Source organism: Choristoneura fumiferana, chromosome Z, assembly GCF_025370935.1.
Source record: "Choristoneura fumiferana chromosome Z, NRCan_CFum_1, whole genome shotgun sequence".
Taxonomy (NCBI): Eukaryota; Metazoa; Arthropoda; class Insecta; order Lepidoptera; family Tortricidae; genus Choristoneura; species Choristoneura fumiferana.
The window spans coordinates 8,813,563-8,831,024 of NC_133472.1; the positions used below are offsets into that span (position 1 = coordinate 8,813,563).

At 37.7% G+C, this 17,462-nt stretch overlaps 1 protein-coding gene across 3 annotated transcripts in view; it reads right to left on the reverse strand.

The window, feature by feature from the left end:
* The window catches only part of Hr4 (nuclear hormone receptor 4), a 140,040-nt gene extending 123,237 nt beyond the window's left edge, over window positions 1–16,803 (reverse strand). For all 3 annotated transcript variants that reach the window (XM_074084998.1, XM_074084983.1, XM_074084976.1), the window contains exons 1-2: window positions 16,199–16,803; window positions 13,666–13,751 (exon numbers count right to left, since the gene is read on the reverse strand). The gene's annotated coding sequence lies outside the window, so the exon portion shown is untranslated. The remainder of the gene's footprint in view (window positions 1–13,665; window positions 13,752–16,198) is intronic.
* Window positions 16,804–17,462: the final 659 nt, after the last annotated feature.

Below are 17,462 nucleotides of genomic sequence, written 5' to 3' on the forward strand. Positions count from 1 at the left end.
GGGGCTAGGGACGCTCTGGCACGGCCTATGAGTGTAACCACTGGGGTGGGTTTGGCCAGGCTGAAGTCGGCATCAATAGTCAAAGCGCGAACGTCGTTATAGGCTTTGCCTGTTCCTTATTTGGGAACACCCTTGGACAACGACTCATTGCGGGTGGCAGTAGCTCTCCGCCTGTTTTTGTTTGTATGCCTCATAAATGCAGCTGCGGCTCCATGGTGGAACCGAATGGCCATCAGGGTGTGTTATGACCAGTATAACAACTTTAGATATAATATCACATACATTATACCATCAATCAGGCCTACGCGTCTGTTTCAGACGAATTTTGGCATGTTGCCTGTGCACAACGTCTTTGGTGGCTGACTAGACCGATGCGAGAGCGACATGTTCGTCCACATCTCTGACAAGAGAAGTCTGCGGATGTTGGTGCAGAACGGCCTTGGTTTCGTTTCTGTCTCTTGTCAGCAAGCAAGTGCATTGAGCCAGGCAAGCCTTCATCACAATACTTGCGGCCCTCCAACACACGTCTGCGCCAATCAGTGCATTTTTCCGCCAGCTTTTCTCAGTCTAGGTGGTCAATTTTGAAGACGGCCATGTCTCACTTAGCGCAGTCCTTAAATCTCAGCAAAGGTCTCACGACGTTTCATTTGATTATACCATAGTACTGTTAGTGGCTGTTTCACCATCCATTGATTAGCGTTAACCGCCGGTTAAATGTGATGCCGTCTCTGTCTATTCCTACAAAACAAATAGAGACGGCATCACACCTAACCGCCAGTTAACACTAATCAATTGATGGTGAAACAGCCCCTTAGTATATTAATAGTTTGGTATATTACAAGTCCATGATACCGGATAGTTAGATCATGAGAATATAACAAATGTTATTGTACCAATAGTGCATTATATTTCTTAATCGTTTATATAGACCAATAATATATCTAAAGTTGCTATAGCAACCATGACGCATCAGTTTGTTACTCAGGTTTCTTACTTATTAGGTACTAATAAGTACTATAATGTTGAATGAATGAATGAATGATTTATTTGTATAAAATAGAAAAAAATTGTTCTGAAACTTTTGTTGAAATGCTAATTTAAGGTTATTACCTACAGAATAAATTAAGGTATTTTACGTATTATTTCATCCTTAAACCTAAGCGTATGCTTTGTATATACACCAAAAATACTAGGACATGATAATAATAAAAATACCTCAAAAAATAATAGTGAAAAAAAAACCTTTTGTGCATTTAGTTAGAAATCAGATGGTGCCTTTGTGATTAATAACCTTATAACATTAACAAAAGTCTAGTGTTAGTAACAGTTAACGTTAAGTTATTGAAATTTTAGCATAGATGATTAATATTTGTTATTATGAATGAATATTATTTATATAATTTCTGTTCAGTAGGTACTTTGGAATATATTTTCCCTTGCGATTTGGTAAATCAGCATTACGAACAGTTTGATAAGAAAAAAATGTGTGTAGTTAGTAAAAACATACTAAATTTATTGAGACGTAAAATCACATTAGTTAATTTGAAATATGACGATTGAGGTCAATTTTTACGTTTAGTCTTTTTGCCTGATTGCTTTTGCTCGATGACTCGGGGACAATTTACTAAAGCGACACTTATCTCCTAAACCAGTGGATTTTGCTATGAATTATTAAGACCTTATTATAGTCTATTAAATTATGTGTCATATATTCCTGGAAATTTCAAAATTGGTTGTCTGGTTCAAAAGTTATGATTTTTTTTCGTAAAAAAAAAAACTTTAATTCGCTCTCCTGTAAAGTTGACGAAGTGTCGCTTTAGTACTTTTGCCTGCCGAGCGACGATATGTAAACTATGCTGCCAAAATGGTACAATAAAAAAATCTAAAAAAATATTTCCAAGTTTAATTTACTTCACTTTCTTCGAACGATTTTTTCTGCCACCTCCAACATTATGGCTGACCTGATGATGTTGATAAAGAATCTTCACGCCGGTTGGATGGATGGCAGAATAAGGGCCACCTGAATCTCGTCTAAACGAGCGTTAATTTCCGGGCACAGTACGGTCTGAGATTGAACCCCTCACCGTTTTCACCAACACCTGCACGGCTGCCTGGAACCAAAGCCCCTGTCCTTCCTCTATTGAAAGGACTACTGCTGCTTGCTGGCCCTGGAGGCCCTACATCCTCCAGCCTTTGTCCAGCACCGGCGACCTGCGCTTCGGACTCTAGTCCAGGGAAGCCTCTCCAAAGAAAACGCATTCCAACTCAACTCTTTCGTATCCGCGACCCTCGAGTTTTTTTTTATTTATATTTCTATTCTGTCAGAAAAGCCTTAGGGGCTAAATAAACGTCTAAAACCTAAATTCGTTTTACTCAAATTGAACCCCTAGGGTCTCACTGTTCTACCCTGACAGTGGGTAGGTAAATTATATTTTTTTTACAGTACCTTCCATAGACGCAAAGTGTGGGTGACTCTTTTTTCTCATCCAACCTTGTAGTGTGGGATATCGTTGAATAGGTCTTTTAAAATAATTACGGGGTTGTTAAAACGATTTTTCGATTCAGTGACTTGTTTGCAAAATATTCAACTTTAAAGTGCAAATTTTCATTAGTCGAGCGAAAATTGAAAAAATTCAGGATGGTAGTAAGTATATCAAACTTATAGGAACGGTTAAGTTTTCTTGAGAATGATTAGTAGTTTAAGAGTAAATAGCAGCCTAAGGTATAATATACCTAAACTTGGAATAATCCGTACAAAATACAAAATCCTTAGAAAAATATTACCTACTTAATTTTTTCGTAATGGCTACGGAACCCTATTTCGGGCGTGTCCGACACGCTAATTATCTAAGGCTTACTTATTTTCTATCTACCTAGAGATACAATACAATATAAGACAAATATTCTTGAATACAACAAATCAGTACAATAAAATAAATCAAAGTAGACAACAGGCGGAATGATCGCTTCGAAGCGATCTCTTCCATACAATTATTTAGATTTGGAAACCAATATAAACAGGCTTCTGCTTAAGTTATAGTGCCGAAAACAGACAGACAGGAGAGATGAAAGTTACCTTTTTCCAGGCTCCGCGAATTAAGATGTGCTACCACAAAATTAATCATAGTTTTATGTTGTTTACCTATGTGGGATTAATTTAAAAACGAATAATATTGCAAACATAATGCGTTTAACATTATTTACAATATATGCTACTCGGTTCGCCTGAATTGATTAAAATATAAGCTAAGTAATATAAGAAATATAGCTGCATGAGCTAAATATGTTAACGGGCCATATGCTACACAAATCTTATGCTTATAAATTTCAGTTCTTGCTTGTATTTTTCCATTCCGGCTTCAGTCTGTTCTGGCCTCTTACGGCCTGATCACGACTGCCCGGGTCCGGATGCGTGGCAAGTTCTTTCTCTGTTCAATGCGCGGCCAAGTCGCTCATCGCCTCCTGGTTATTTAGCAAAGCTAGCAATGAACACAACAAACTTGCTGCACTCTGATCAGGCACTGATCGGGCGTGCCTAAATGCAGAGTGGAAGCGGACACGAGGAAAGTGCGAACGCGGAAGGCGCATGTAAGGCCGGGTTCACAATCGCTTTGTTCTATAATTAGTCTTTATTACCGACCGGTTTTATGCGCACAGATCGATCTCGTATAATGCGTCGATGCGATGATGCATTATTACGCTTGCTGTTAGAGCAACGTCATAAATAGCGCGTAAGTGCATACGAAATAGTAAGTAACTGTAGGAAGAAATGAACGTTTTATCGTCGTGACCCGTGTGGAACCTTTTCACAGAGAGCGTCATGGTGATATCGCATTGCCTGACTAGGAAAATCATTATGACGCTACTGTGCGAACGTTCTTTGTAGCTACGGCATAATTATTTTGCGGTGTTCAAAACGAGCGCCGCAAGCATTTGCAATGACTTACTTACATTTCTAAGGGGCTGTTTCACCATCCATTGATTAGTGTTAACTGGCGGTTAGGTGTGATGCCGTCTCTATTTGTTTTGTTCGAATAGACGGAGACGACATCACATTTAACCGTCGGTTAACGCTAATCAATGAATGGTGAAACAGCCCCTAAATGTGTCTCATGTTTACTTTAAATTTTGATTGCATTAAAGTATAAAAGGTTTATTATTAAGTTAAGCGAAGGAGAAACTTTTTATTTAATTAAAGGAACAAAAATGATTGCCTCACTTGAAGAAGACCTAGCTAGGTACACGAGTTTTGCTTTAAATTGTTTGTTTTATCCAACAAAAACGGAATACCTTGGAAAGTTTACAAAGATATTCTTTTAAATTTGTATTTCTAAAGCTTGTGGGCGTATGAATAATGCAAAAAAAAATCAAGTTATACAAGACGACAATTTTTCCATCAAACAATACAAAATATATTCTGAGTTTGGTTTGTTCGCAAGCAATGTAAACAGAGGCCGTATTGCCTTACGTTTCTGGCGCTCGTGATTGCAATCAAATGACAGATTTCGCATACAAGAACTGTCATTTGATTGAGATTGCGAGCGTCGGACACGTTAGGCAATACGGCCTCTCGTTGAATTCGGTTGGATTCGCGTTTATGGTTTAGTTATAATATAAATTAGTACTTAATTAAGTACCTATAATTTAAACTTGTTGAATTGACGGGAAAGTACCTACTTAATGTCTTTTCATAATTATTGTGTTTTTAAATTCTTTGCCTAACTCAAGGGTTACGTTTAAACAATTACAAGCATAAAGGTCTTAACCCACTACACCGTATCATGCCATGACCGTAATAGGAACGTGTCAGGAACGAAATTTCAAGCGCATACATGACACGCGACGGCGGCGGTTGGTAACGAAACGTGCTAGTGGGCATAGTCTCATACTTTTCAATACAAAGAATATATTTTCGCCTGACACTTTGCTATTACAGTCATGTTATGATACGTTGTAATGGGAAGAGACCTTTATATCTATTTTTGAACCACTGCCTAAGACAATGCTGAAAAAAAAATCTGGTGGGCAATTTTCGAAACCGCGTCCGTGGATATAGTATTCCAAAGTGCTAAGAATCTTTGCACTGCACTATTAGTTATTCTGTGGCATAGCTATAAAGCTAGTCTCGAATAAAACTATTAGTTATTCTGTGGCATATAATTTATTTATAATATACCTAATATTATAAAGAGTAAAGCTTTGGATTTTTGGATGTTTGTTACGAATTAACTCAAAAACTACTAGACCGATTTTAAAAATTCTTTCACTATTAAAATGCTAAATTATTGCAGAGTGCCATAGGCTATATTTAATAACAGAAAAATTAGGGTTCCGTACTAAACCTACAATAATGTAACTAAACTGGAGAAGGTTCTTATAAAAGAAGTTCTTAGAAAATTAAAAAAAAAAACTACACTGGGGGATCAGAATATAATGGTACTAACCCGGGGGCGAAGCCGGCGGGCACCAGCTAGTCTCGAATAAAATTAGAACTGAGACGAAATTAATTAGAGGTGAAATTTTGTAACTCTACAAACGATTTTGGTATTTCGATGGTTTTTCAAAAAACGATCCACTGGTACAAGTTTTGCCGAAGGGACTTTCTTTAGCTGAGCGCGTAAGAATATCTTACTAAAACCGTGCAAAATACAGTGTCCCACTACTGGGCAAAGGTCTCTGGCTTCGGCAAAATGTTGCCAGTCCGGCTGGGATCGCTCCGAATCGTCCCGACGACTCCTTCTTTTAGGCCTACCTCTGCTCCGGTGCCCGTCGCTTGGAACCCAATCAGTGGTGATTTTGGCCCAACGATCCGGATGCACCCGGCAGACATGACCTGCCCAATCCCACTTGAGTTTGGCGGTCCAAACAAATCACTTACTACTAATTAGGTACAGTTGCTATATTAATCGTAAAGTTAGCTATGTACTCATAAACATCTGAATACGACCGAATTTTGAATAAGTAACAGCGTGGAGATGTTTTTAACTAGATAGGTACGAGTATATCTGACGTTTATGCTGGCGACACGATGGTTCCGCTAATGTAAAACTAAACCACGCTACAACATTAAATGTGGTACCTAAGCACCTGCTAATTTATTTTTATATATCCGTAGTTCCTTTTTTACCACATTACCTACAGCTGCGGCGCGCTCGTCGCAAATCGTAGTTACGTTCAAACGCTTCCGCGTGCGAGCAGGAAGCGCACTTTCCCTTTTGCGCGCGGCGCACTCCCGCGCGCAGCCGCAGATCATTGTCTGTGCGCGCTGCTTATATGCTATGATACCAGATACATATTACTACAGAACAGATGAAATATCAAAAACATAACTTCAAAGAGTTTGAATAAAGAATAAATTCCAATCAAAAATTAATTTTAAGTAACTGGAAAGTTGTTTATAAGGTATTTTACAGTACACTAGCTTTTGCCCGCGGCTTCGCCCGCATGGAATTCAATTATCGCACGCTGTTCCCTCGGGAACTGTGCAATTTTCCGGGATAAACACTCTGGCCCATAAATTTATCTCTATACCAAAAATCACGTCAATCCGTCGCTCCGTTTTGAAGTAATAACTAAACTATTCTGAATTATTATGACATAAATATTTTTTTTTAGAAAAAACTATTATTTGTTTAAATGGTGTAACTAAAAATTATCAATTCATTGTTGAACCAATATAAAGTTAAATTGCGGGCAAGCGGGTGGATGCAAGTGGCGAGTTGTCGTTTATTGTGCATTCTAAAAGGAGGCCTTTGTTCAACAGTGGACGTCTTCTGGCTGATGAGATGATGTGATGCAAAATAAATCCGCAATATTTCAATAAGTGATTAAGTTATTTCGATTTAGATAGTTTTGAAAATGATTGTGAAGATTTTTTTTTAACATTACGGTTGACAAATTAAAATATGTACTTAGGTTGATTTTCTAAATGCACCACATGTTCAAAACTAGTACATTTACAATTTACTACAGCTGTACTACATTTTGCAATATCCAGAATTTATTTTAGCTTAGCACTAAGTACACAATATCCTCCTAACGCCCAAGTCAAATTTTTGACATATGAACATCATACTTTATTCATTCATGATAGAGTTTGAAGTTAAAATTACATTAAGTCCTTTATAAAGGACTCAGGAAATAAAGTTCATTACTGTAATATATAACTTGTGAACTGAATAACGAAAGTTTAGACTTTTATGCCCAACCATTTCATTTAGAAATATTCTAATTTCGCCGCAGCACTCTGTTGTCGGCTATGGGTTAACTATAGGTCAAATGGTTCCACGAACCACTACCAATAAAATATTTGATTGCCCATGTTTACCAATGCTAAGATTACGACCGGACGAACGTAGGAAGTATTCGATAACAACTTGTAAAAATCATAATAAAAAAAAATAAACGCTGACTCTAATTCTAAAACTTCAAATGATCAGGTTCGATTGTAAAAAAGGAAAGTACAATATACCTATTGTCACGCAACCCTTTTCGTATAACGCTCATGTAGAGACACGGCAATTTGATTTATCAATAGGACCGGTTCTTCTGTCCTAGTATTATTAGCCCGTTTAACTATTAAGGAAACAAGTTTTGGATGTGATCAGTTTAAAGAACAAATTTGCGAAAGGCGTTCAGTCAAGTATCAGGCTGACATAATATTATTATAGACGAGCGGGCGCCTTCGGTTGACCTATATACGCTCCCGGACATTGACCTCGGTCGGCGACTCGTGAGGTTGGCGTTCGGCCCAGCTTTGGGCCACCCCATTACTTGCGAAATTTAAATTTCACACGAAAATTTACCGCAGTTATTTGAAAATATAAAAAAGTATAGTAGTATCATCGCATGTTTGTATTGCCAAATAGGTAAATTCAGTTTCTTCTTCTTAACCCCCGACGCAAAAAGAGGGGTGTTATAAGTTTGACCGCTATGTATGTCTGTCTGTGGCAGCGTAGCTCTTAAACGGGTGGACCGATTTGAATGCGGTTTTTTTATTTGAAACCAGGTTTACCAGCGATGGTTCTTAGACATGTTTCATCAAAATCGGTTAAGCATTTTTTGAGATGACAAAGTGACAAACTTTTTGTTGGTTCGGTTAGGTTATTTATTACTAAAACACTTTAATATCCCTCAAAGCTCACAGTTTCCTAAATAAGTCAGTATTACAGATAGACGTCAAAGGAATTATTTTGCTACTTATTAGGAGTTCGCCTTAGAACATCAAAAGGTGAAAAAGGCACTGAAATGTTACGCAATCCGTAAAAACCCCAGGACGGCAGCGATCGAGCGAGTGCAGGGTTCACGATCGGGCGGCGACCTCCCGAAACTGGAGCGGGTCTAGTCTGCAGCCCGCGTCCCGCCGTCATTTCCACAATAAATCCATTAAGTTAACCGAGACCGCGGAATCTCCCTCAAACTTTCAATTAAACTAGAATCGGGTCGAAGATAACGTCTCCCATTACGAATCTATAACGGGACCGCCTCTGGGCGTATCGTCGCTGATGTTGCTAAAATTAAACAGCGTCTGGCGTAAAACAATTGATATCTACTGTAATTTAAATACTGTCAACTACAAACAGATTCTATCGCTCGCGATCGCAATTAAGTGACAGATTTCGCATACAAAAACTGTCATTTAATTGCTATCGCGAGTGTCAGAAACGTTAGGCAATCGGCCTCAGGTCGATACAGCCAATTTTACAAAAAAAAATATGCAATGCAAAACTTCAATGTTAAGTGAGTGTGTGTACATATTTTTGTAACTTTAAGCGTATCGATCTCTTTGTAGTTGACTGTACTTATCGATATTGCTGATGGGAAGCTACTAAATTCATAGACATAATTCAATGGAAATAGTCCGTTAAATAAATCAACAAAGGATCCACATTAGGCAAAGTTGGCCAAGTAGGTAAGTGCTTTATCATTTTTAGGGATACGTAGTCTTACAAGGAACCTTTGCAGTTTCACCATGTCCCTCTGCCAATTTGTCTGTCTATCGGTCCACCAATCTGACTTTTCATACTGGCTTATGGAAGCTGAGCCCGGAAAATTCTCGTGGTATACTAGACTACTTCTCTATGCTGGGATAGCTGTAAGCAAGCATAGCGACTCTAGCTTCGTGTGTACAGAACTATTTCTAGTGTAAAACAATTAAACTAAAGCAAGGACATAGTGTTTTAGGCCCTTCAGGCGACTCTACAAAAGAAAAACTAGCTAGATCTGTACACACAAAGCTAAAGACACTGGCTTCAGAACTAGCCTAGCCTTGTGTATTCGGGGTATTTTCTTAGGCTCAACTTTCATAAATCAAAAATTAAAAAATAATACGATTAAAAATAAAAAATATGTTTTGTCTCATTTGTAAACAAATGCCAAAATAACAAAAAAAGATAAACAGTCTCTGAATAAAAGAGTTAGAAAATAGAAACAAAAAAAATATGGAATATAAAATTATATTCCAGCAAGTTCTCAGTTTTGTGACCGGTAGAAATTGATTAATGAAATGGAAACAATATGTAGAATCGAGGGCACAGGGAACTTACAAGCTATCGCTGAAGGAAATAATTAACCTAGTGTTATTGCAACTGCTTTGAACGATAAGCGAAGTTTCATATGACCTAAATGATTATCTGGGATTGTAACTACTTACAAGGAAATGCAAGTTATATTAACACCTGTTGTTTCTGTGCTGAAAAATAAAGTAGGAAAACATTTTCGCCGCCTCAAATTTCTATTATAATGATCAAAATAATTGAAATACTTAATCTTACTATAATTTGTTTTAGTTCTAGGTTTTATTTTTATGTTATGTAAGTAAGTTTTTTTAAGTCTAAGATGGTTTTGTTTTATTTAATGCTTATCTATTTTATTAACTTTGATGTGATATTTATGTAAATGTTGTAAATAAAAATCATGACATCTTAGTAACAATTAACATTACATTAATTTCACACATTTCGTACCTTCTACCAAGTTCATACGTATAAGTAGCTTTTGCGAGCATCTTCGTCTGCGTTTCGCACTTTTGCGAAATAAAAATAGCAAATTAGTGTGGAATACTGTAGTTTTCTATTAGTGACATAGGTAGTTTTTTTTATTGGTGCAGTAGTTCCGCAGATTATCCCCATACACAAACCTTTTTTTAATATAATTATAGATTTAAGAAAGTCGCGAATAACAGGCGGAAAAAATAAGTTAAGCAACATTTTTATGTCGCTGTATGTTTTATGTAAACTGTTATACGTAAACTCCGTCTTCCGCCTTAGATGAACATTGCAACAGTAGCCTCGTGCGCCGTGCAGCGCGCACGGGGAGCGCGACTAATCTAACTGACCCATATAATGTGTCGGTGAAAGACCTCGTAAACTGCCGCCAGTGCATAATGCCCGCAACAATAGGCCGCAGTGCGTCCATCACACTCGATTCTGCACCTTCCACGGTCACACATAGACAGCTAATCACGCGCTCGCACCCCCGGCGCTTCGCGGAAGTTTTGTTTAAAGATAGGTATGTGTGTAAAATTAATGGGCATTTAGAACTATTACGCAATTTGTATTTTCGTCGACAATAATCGTTCCGATGTTGATTGGGTCGTCGATGCTTGATGAGAACGGGCAGATTTTAATCCTCTGAATGGGGCATTGTTTCCCGATAAGCTTGTCAACGTACTTATCATGTCGACCACCGGAATATAATCGGATTGAGTGCCGTGAATGATAAATTGTATTGGCTTTTCCCATTCGTTTCATTTCACTGTGAAAGCGATGCATTTGTAAAGTTAAAAATTATGCAAAATATCTTGGTTTCAGTTCCAAGTTTGAAAAGCAATGGTATCACTCATCAGGTTTCAGTTGACTTAAATTAAATTAACTTTAAAGCTTCCCAGTAGCGTAAGTAGGTACTTAATTTAAATGCAAAAGTTTTCTTTTTTCCTTTATTTATCTATAAATGCTAGTAGGTAAGCACGTAGATATTGAAAGTATGATTTTCTTATCAGTTGATAGAGTTTGAAAAACTTTCAACAATATTTAATTGCTAGGAAAAGGGATAAACACCATAGCAATCAACATAGGTATCTGTCTCTCTCATAGACTTGTATGGCAATAACAAGCGATGCGTCACTTATCTATTAACTCAATTAGTTGATTTTTATATTTTCAACAAAAAATCCAACTTAACAGTAAATTGAAAAGTAATCAAGTTATTTTTATACTCGTAGTCGCTTCTTTCAACTTACCGATGGTTGCATTTAAACCAAGACCTACTCGTTACTTTTATCTGCCATGCTTTATCACACGTCAAGCGCGATATTTACTAATTACCATATAGTACACATTTCCAACTTACCTCCTTCTACAGAGCTAATTGAAAAAGTATTTTGTTTTTAGCACAGAATTGGCAATGTTAAGCTGGGCGTCCACTGTATTGGAATCGGAGCGGACGGATTTGTTGCTTTGGATAGAGTTAAGGTAAAGGTAAACGTCCACTTGTCGGTATCGTACGCATCGGACGCATCGCACGCAACGGATCGTAGTATTCTTTGTATAGAAACTTATATAAGTGCGTCCACCTGTCCGCATCGTAAGCATCGCACTTTTCTATACAAAGCAACAAATCCGATACGTCCGAAGCGTACGATGCGGACGTATCGCATCAAACGGATTGTATTATTCTTTGTATAGAGAGACAGACAAGTGCATCCACTGATCCGCACTGTACGGATCGCAAATTTCTATACAATGCAACAAATCCGATACGTCCGAAGCGTACGATGCGGATCGTGTGTGTGTGGGTGGACGCTTACCTTTATGGTACTGCGTGCACTGGATCGGCATTTCTGCGCCGTAGAAATCTATACAAAGCAACAAATCCGTCCGCTCCTTACGCTGCGTACGCTCCGATTCCAATGCAGTGGACGCGCAGCTTAAGTAAGAGTGCATTCATGTAGCTGTTTCATTACGCGAGCCGCATAGTTTTATACAACAAATAATAAATCTAACCTAAAAAAAATAGTTTGATAACCCCCGCCCGATATTGTCATTTCAAAGTTCAATATCTCAAAAAGCAGCAAGAATCATCTAATCATAGTCATAATTATAAAAAAATTGAAATGGTCTGTCTGTTTGAGAGCTAAAATGCCACAGACAACCTCTTTTGCGTCGGGGGTTAAAATAAGTTTTAACTCAATAAATAATAATGTACAGTCAACGTCATAAATAAGTGATCATTTCTGTACCTTTTTGCCTTCAATCGTTACACAATTTCAAATGGCTTTTCAAACATGCATTAAAGCGACAAGGTACAAAAGTGATCACTTATTTATGACGTTGACTGTACATAATATAGTCGATCAACATCTGCAATGTTAATCACTTCAGCAGAAGATGAGTTCTCCAAAAACATTATGTTGGGTGTATTGATAGCAAATCAAAAAGCAACGACATAATATATGTACGAAATTTTAAGACAATCAGACCATTGGAAGAGAATAAAAATCAACTTAATGTTCAACTTAACGTAAAGTTGTTTACATTATCACTTATTTACCATTGAAGCTCATTAAATTGATATAGTCTGTATCGTTCCATCGGCATTAGATTTATGGACTGTGGCCGTATTCTCTAACCCCTGAGCGCTCGCGATCGCATTAACTACCTATCTCTTTCACCCTCATCCTATATACCGTGTAAGAAAAAAGCGGCCAAGTGCGAATCCGACTCGCCCATGAAGGGTTCCGTAGCAGCAAGTAACATAATATAAAAGTTTTCTTTACGATTTATGACGTATTAAAAAAAACTACTAACTAGATCTCGTTCAAACTAATTTTCGGTGGAAGTTTGCATGGTAATGTACATCATATATTTCTTTTAGTTTTATCATTCTCTTATTTTAGAAGTTACAGGGGACACACATTTTACCACTTTGGAAGTGTCTCTCGCACAAACTATTCAGTTTAGAAAAAAAAATGATATTAGAAACCTCAATATCATTTTTGAAGACCTATCCATAGATACCCCCCCCCACATCAGAATCAGTTCTAAGTATGGGGAACCTCCAAAATTTGTTTTTTTTTCTATTTTTGTGTGAAAATCTTAATGCGGTTCACAGAATACATCTACTTACCATGTTACAACAGTATAGTTCTTATAGTTTCGGAAAAAAGTGGCTGTGATATACGGACGGACAGACAGACATGACGAATCCGTTCCGGTCCGGTTCCGTTTTTTGCCATTTCGCTACGGAACCTTAAAAACAAAGCGATGAAAATGATTGTGATTCCGTGTGAATTACACAATAAGGCAACTGGCCGCAAAATTTGTTAAAAACCATAGAACATATTTGTTGGGTCAAATTTCTTTAAAGTTCTAAAACATTTTTAATTATTGATTTAGCCTTGCCTTAGATAATAGCCTTGCAGACCCCAACTTTAGTTATTACATTTTTCAGTTTGCGGGGATAATGTTTCCCGATATGTGTAAGAAAGTAGTCTTATAAAGTTATTCTCCATTTTCCATTGTCCTAAGTATAGGACAATGGAAAATAGCGAGAAAATCGAAACGCATCGCGGCGCTTGCTATTCCCACAACGGCAAATTTATTCCGCACACAGCGACGCACAGTTGTTTGGGAACCTCTTAACTAGAAAGATTGCGTGTCTACTTACATTTTAATTCTTGTTCAACTTCTTCATGTGCTCAGCCTTTTTCTCTCATCTCTTCAAAACGAAGATGAAGGCAAGTGGGGTAACAACTGAAAAAAAAAATGTTATGTAGAGTTCTTAAACACATGGGTATATTAATTTTCACCACAATGCAACCTGCAGATATTTCTGTTCGATTATCGTGTTTAAGTTTTGTTTGGGAAATAGTAACACGTCTTTTTTGGCACAAATTTTGGCGGTGTAAATACATAAATATTATACATAGGTATTTAAATGGGAAATAGAAGCTTGTTTTTTTCTGATTTGAATTTATATAAGATTATGATATGAGTTATGAGTTTTCTAACAAGGTATAAGGAGGAAATAGTAACTTTAAAACAAGTTTATTTACAAGGTATAATTAAAGATTGGATCAATTCACGATCAATTCGAACAAAAATCCCTGCAAAGACTTGACAGTATTCAATTTCGCTTTAAGCAACGAACAAATGTATCGACCAAACATAATATAAACATAATTATGTCGCCATAAATTGAAAAATCTTGAGCAATAAGGTTGTCTAGCTGGGCTTAACCAACCAACTGACTGAAATATTTGAGACTAGTGTACATATACCCGTGAATTCTTTTGCACGCGTAAACCATCATCACCAGCAGTTGGATAAAAATTCCAGGATTTTACAAAATGACCATGGGAACGTTGCATTAAAAACAATCTTGCCTGATTTCATGACTCTAATCTAAACCGAGCTATTGAGATTTTGAGATTTTATCCCGATCGCGCAGGAATATTGGGTAAAAAAAAGTACATACATACATAAAATCACGCCTCTTTCCCAACGGGGTAGGTAAAAAAGTAGCCTATGCGTTATTTCATCAAAATCCATTTTGGTATTTAAGGACTAGCTTTTGCCCGCGGCTCAGCCCGCGTGGTATTCGGTTATCGCGCGTTGTTCCCTCGGGAACTGTGCATTTTTCCGGGATAAAAAGTAGCCTATATCACTGTCGGGCCCATAAACTATCTTTATGCCAAAAATCACGTCGATCCGTCGCTCCTTTACGGCGTGAAAGACGGACAAACACACAAACATACAAACACACTTTCGCATTTATAATATTAGTATGGATGAAGGAGGAGCAAACACACATACACACATACACTTACTAACAAACTTTCGCATTTATAACATCCGTATACCTTTACTTGCCCGAATTTCACTTGCCATACCAACGTTTGCCATTAAATATATAGAACCATGCTGTTTTCAGGAAAGGCTAGCTAGGCTATTAGCTAAGATGGAAGTAAAGAAGGATTCCCGCGTCATCATGAACTTGCACAAGATTGCATCGAATGCTGTTAGGGGTCACCCATTTTTATGACTCATTTAAGGGGAAGGGATCAGGCGGTTTGTGAGACATGAACAAAATAATAGTTGCAATTTTCATAGCGATACGTGTGACAACGGAGGGAGGGGTTGCTAAAATGGTCAAAATTGGTGTGACGTACAATATGCATGACTCCTTAGTCCTTATACCTACAAAAATAGCTTAATTTTGCTTTTAAGGTCCGCGTGGTCCTTTCTAATTAAAACTGATGCGCGAGGAGCTAATGATGATGAGTGATCCAAGAAAAATGCATAATTTTCTCGAGCCAATACGAAATCCAGTGTTGGGTACAGACATCGTCTCGAGGATTTATATAACTTTCAGCCCATCCCAACCAAACATGAAAGTTGTAAATTAAATTTCGCACATGTTTATAGTTTATCGTGGTGACAGAACCCTACATACTCGTACACCTGAGGTTTCAGAAACGTTAAGACATTTGTAAGTGTACAGTCGAAGAAACTGATTCGTGTCAGGGTGGAACCTTTCCGCTGCAAACGTCATGTTGACATTCCATACATCTGCTAAAGAAATCGTGAAATCGATTGTGAAAAAGTTCCACCCTAGTAAACACTTCAGTTTCCTCAGCTATGGGTACCTAAAATTATCTTATTATGTATTATGAAAATTGTATTCAAAATCCATATTCCAGATGTGATTTAGGCAAGTTTCTTAATTCGTTGTTTTTATTAACTTCAATACCTAATTTAAGTAGGAGTCGTGTACTGTACAAATAGCGCAATAATATTGACAGCGAAATTTTTTTTTATAATTCCTTTTAATGAAAAAATATATATCAGTCATAAAATTATCTAATATTATGTAATATCGTTTATTAAGGTTTGAAATCCTAGCTTAGGACATAGCAACACGTAGGTACAAATTAAGCCTTTAAATGTCGAGCTATGCAATAAAAAGATTATCAGGAAGAGATCCCCTTGAGGGTTCATTTATGTACAATCACAAGTAGGTACTTTTTGTGTACAATACAATAAAATACAAAAGTTTCAGAGATAAGTATCATAAATTACCTATCATCTGAAAAAAAATCCTAATGGAAAATTTCTTGTTACAGACGCCGGCAAAACTAATAGCTAAGAAAAAAAAATAGGTGCAATAAAAATAAATCAGAATATGACAGTATTTACACCTGAATTTTTCAGTGCACGAACGCCTTCAGCATCAACCACAATCCTTTTTTGCGCTCAAGATGCACGTGTCACAATCCGGAACCTCTGGTGAGTCTTAGAGGGATCACATCACAAGTTCATGCGGGGTACCAGGGTCGATGATAAACAAGAGGCGCACGAGCGACGCAGCAAGGCGAGCGCGCGGCGCGCCGGCAGAACGGTGACTGACCGGCACACTCACGCCGCCCCGCGGGATAGCTCCTCCGGGACCCTTCCGCCGGGAATCGGGACTTGCAATGCTTCCTCGAACCCTACTGCACTCGGACTGTACAGTGGTAACAACTAACTACACAGAGCACCACCCAACTCGCGCTTTCCAAACTTAGAAACAAAACACGATCAAACTCGTTATCACAATGGACCACCGTAGATTGTAATTGGAGATAGATGAGTCGATAAGTAATGGGCGCGTATCGGGTATCGCCAGTGCAATGGTGTTACGGAGTGGTGGTGCGGTGGTCCGCGCCGACAGTGAAAGTGCCCGCTGCCGGCGCGGTCTAGCGCGATGCACCGCCCGTGTCCTCCGCAAGACCTTGACAAATTTGTCTTGTCTACAGTACAAAACGAATGCACCGCGACAAAGTGAATGACATACGTCTCAAAAATGATTTTCTGAAATGACTGGCAAGTTACACTTATAAAAATAAACTAGTATTTTTTATTTACGATTGTTTGGTCTTCGCCATAGCTTGAATATTAAAGAATTTCACCTATAATCGAGTAGGCTGCAAACACGCAACGCATGTTGATGAAATAAATATTTACCTATTTTGTATAATTATAACTCTGTTTAGTATAATTAAAATCCAATATCTATCAAATAAATATTTCAATGCAAGTCAATGGCAGCTTATGAATAAAAATGCGATCAAACACAAATTTATTTTGCATTAAGCTACAACTTAATTAAGTTGGAAAACATCCCAAAAATTTCGGGATCCCCGGCCGGGGCAGATATTTGTATGTAAATACGAGTACGAATGTTTGTTCTCGGGTCTTGGATGTTTAATATGTATTTAGTATGTATTTATCTATAAAAGTATGTTTAGCCGTTGCCTAGTACCCATAATACAAGCTTTGTTTAGCTTAGGATAGGACTAGGTCAATTGGTGTCAAGTGTCCCATGATATTTATTTATTTATTCTACATCTAGTCATCATCATCATCATCCCAGCCTATATACGTCCCACTGCTGGGCACAGGCCTCCTCTCAGAACAAGAAGG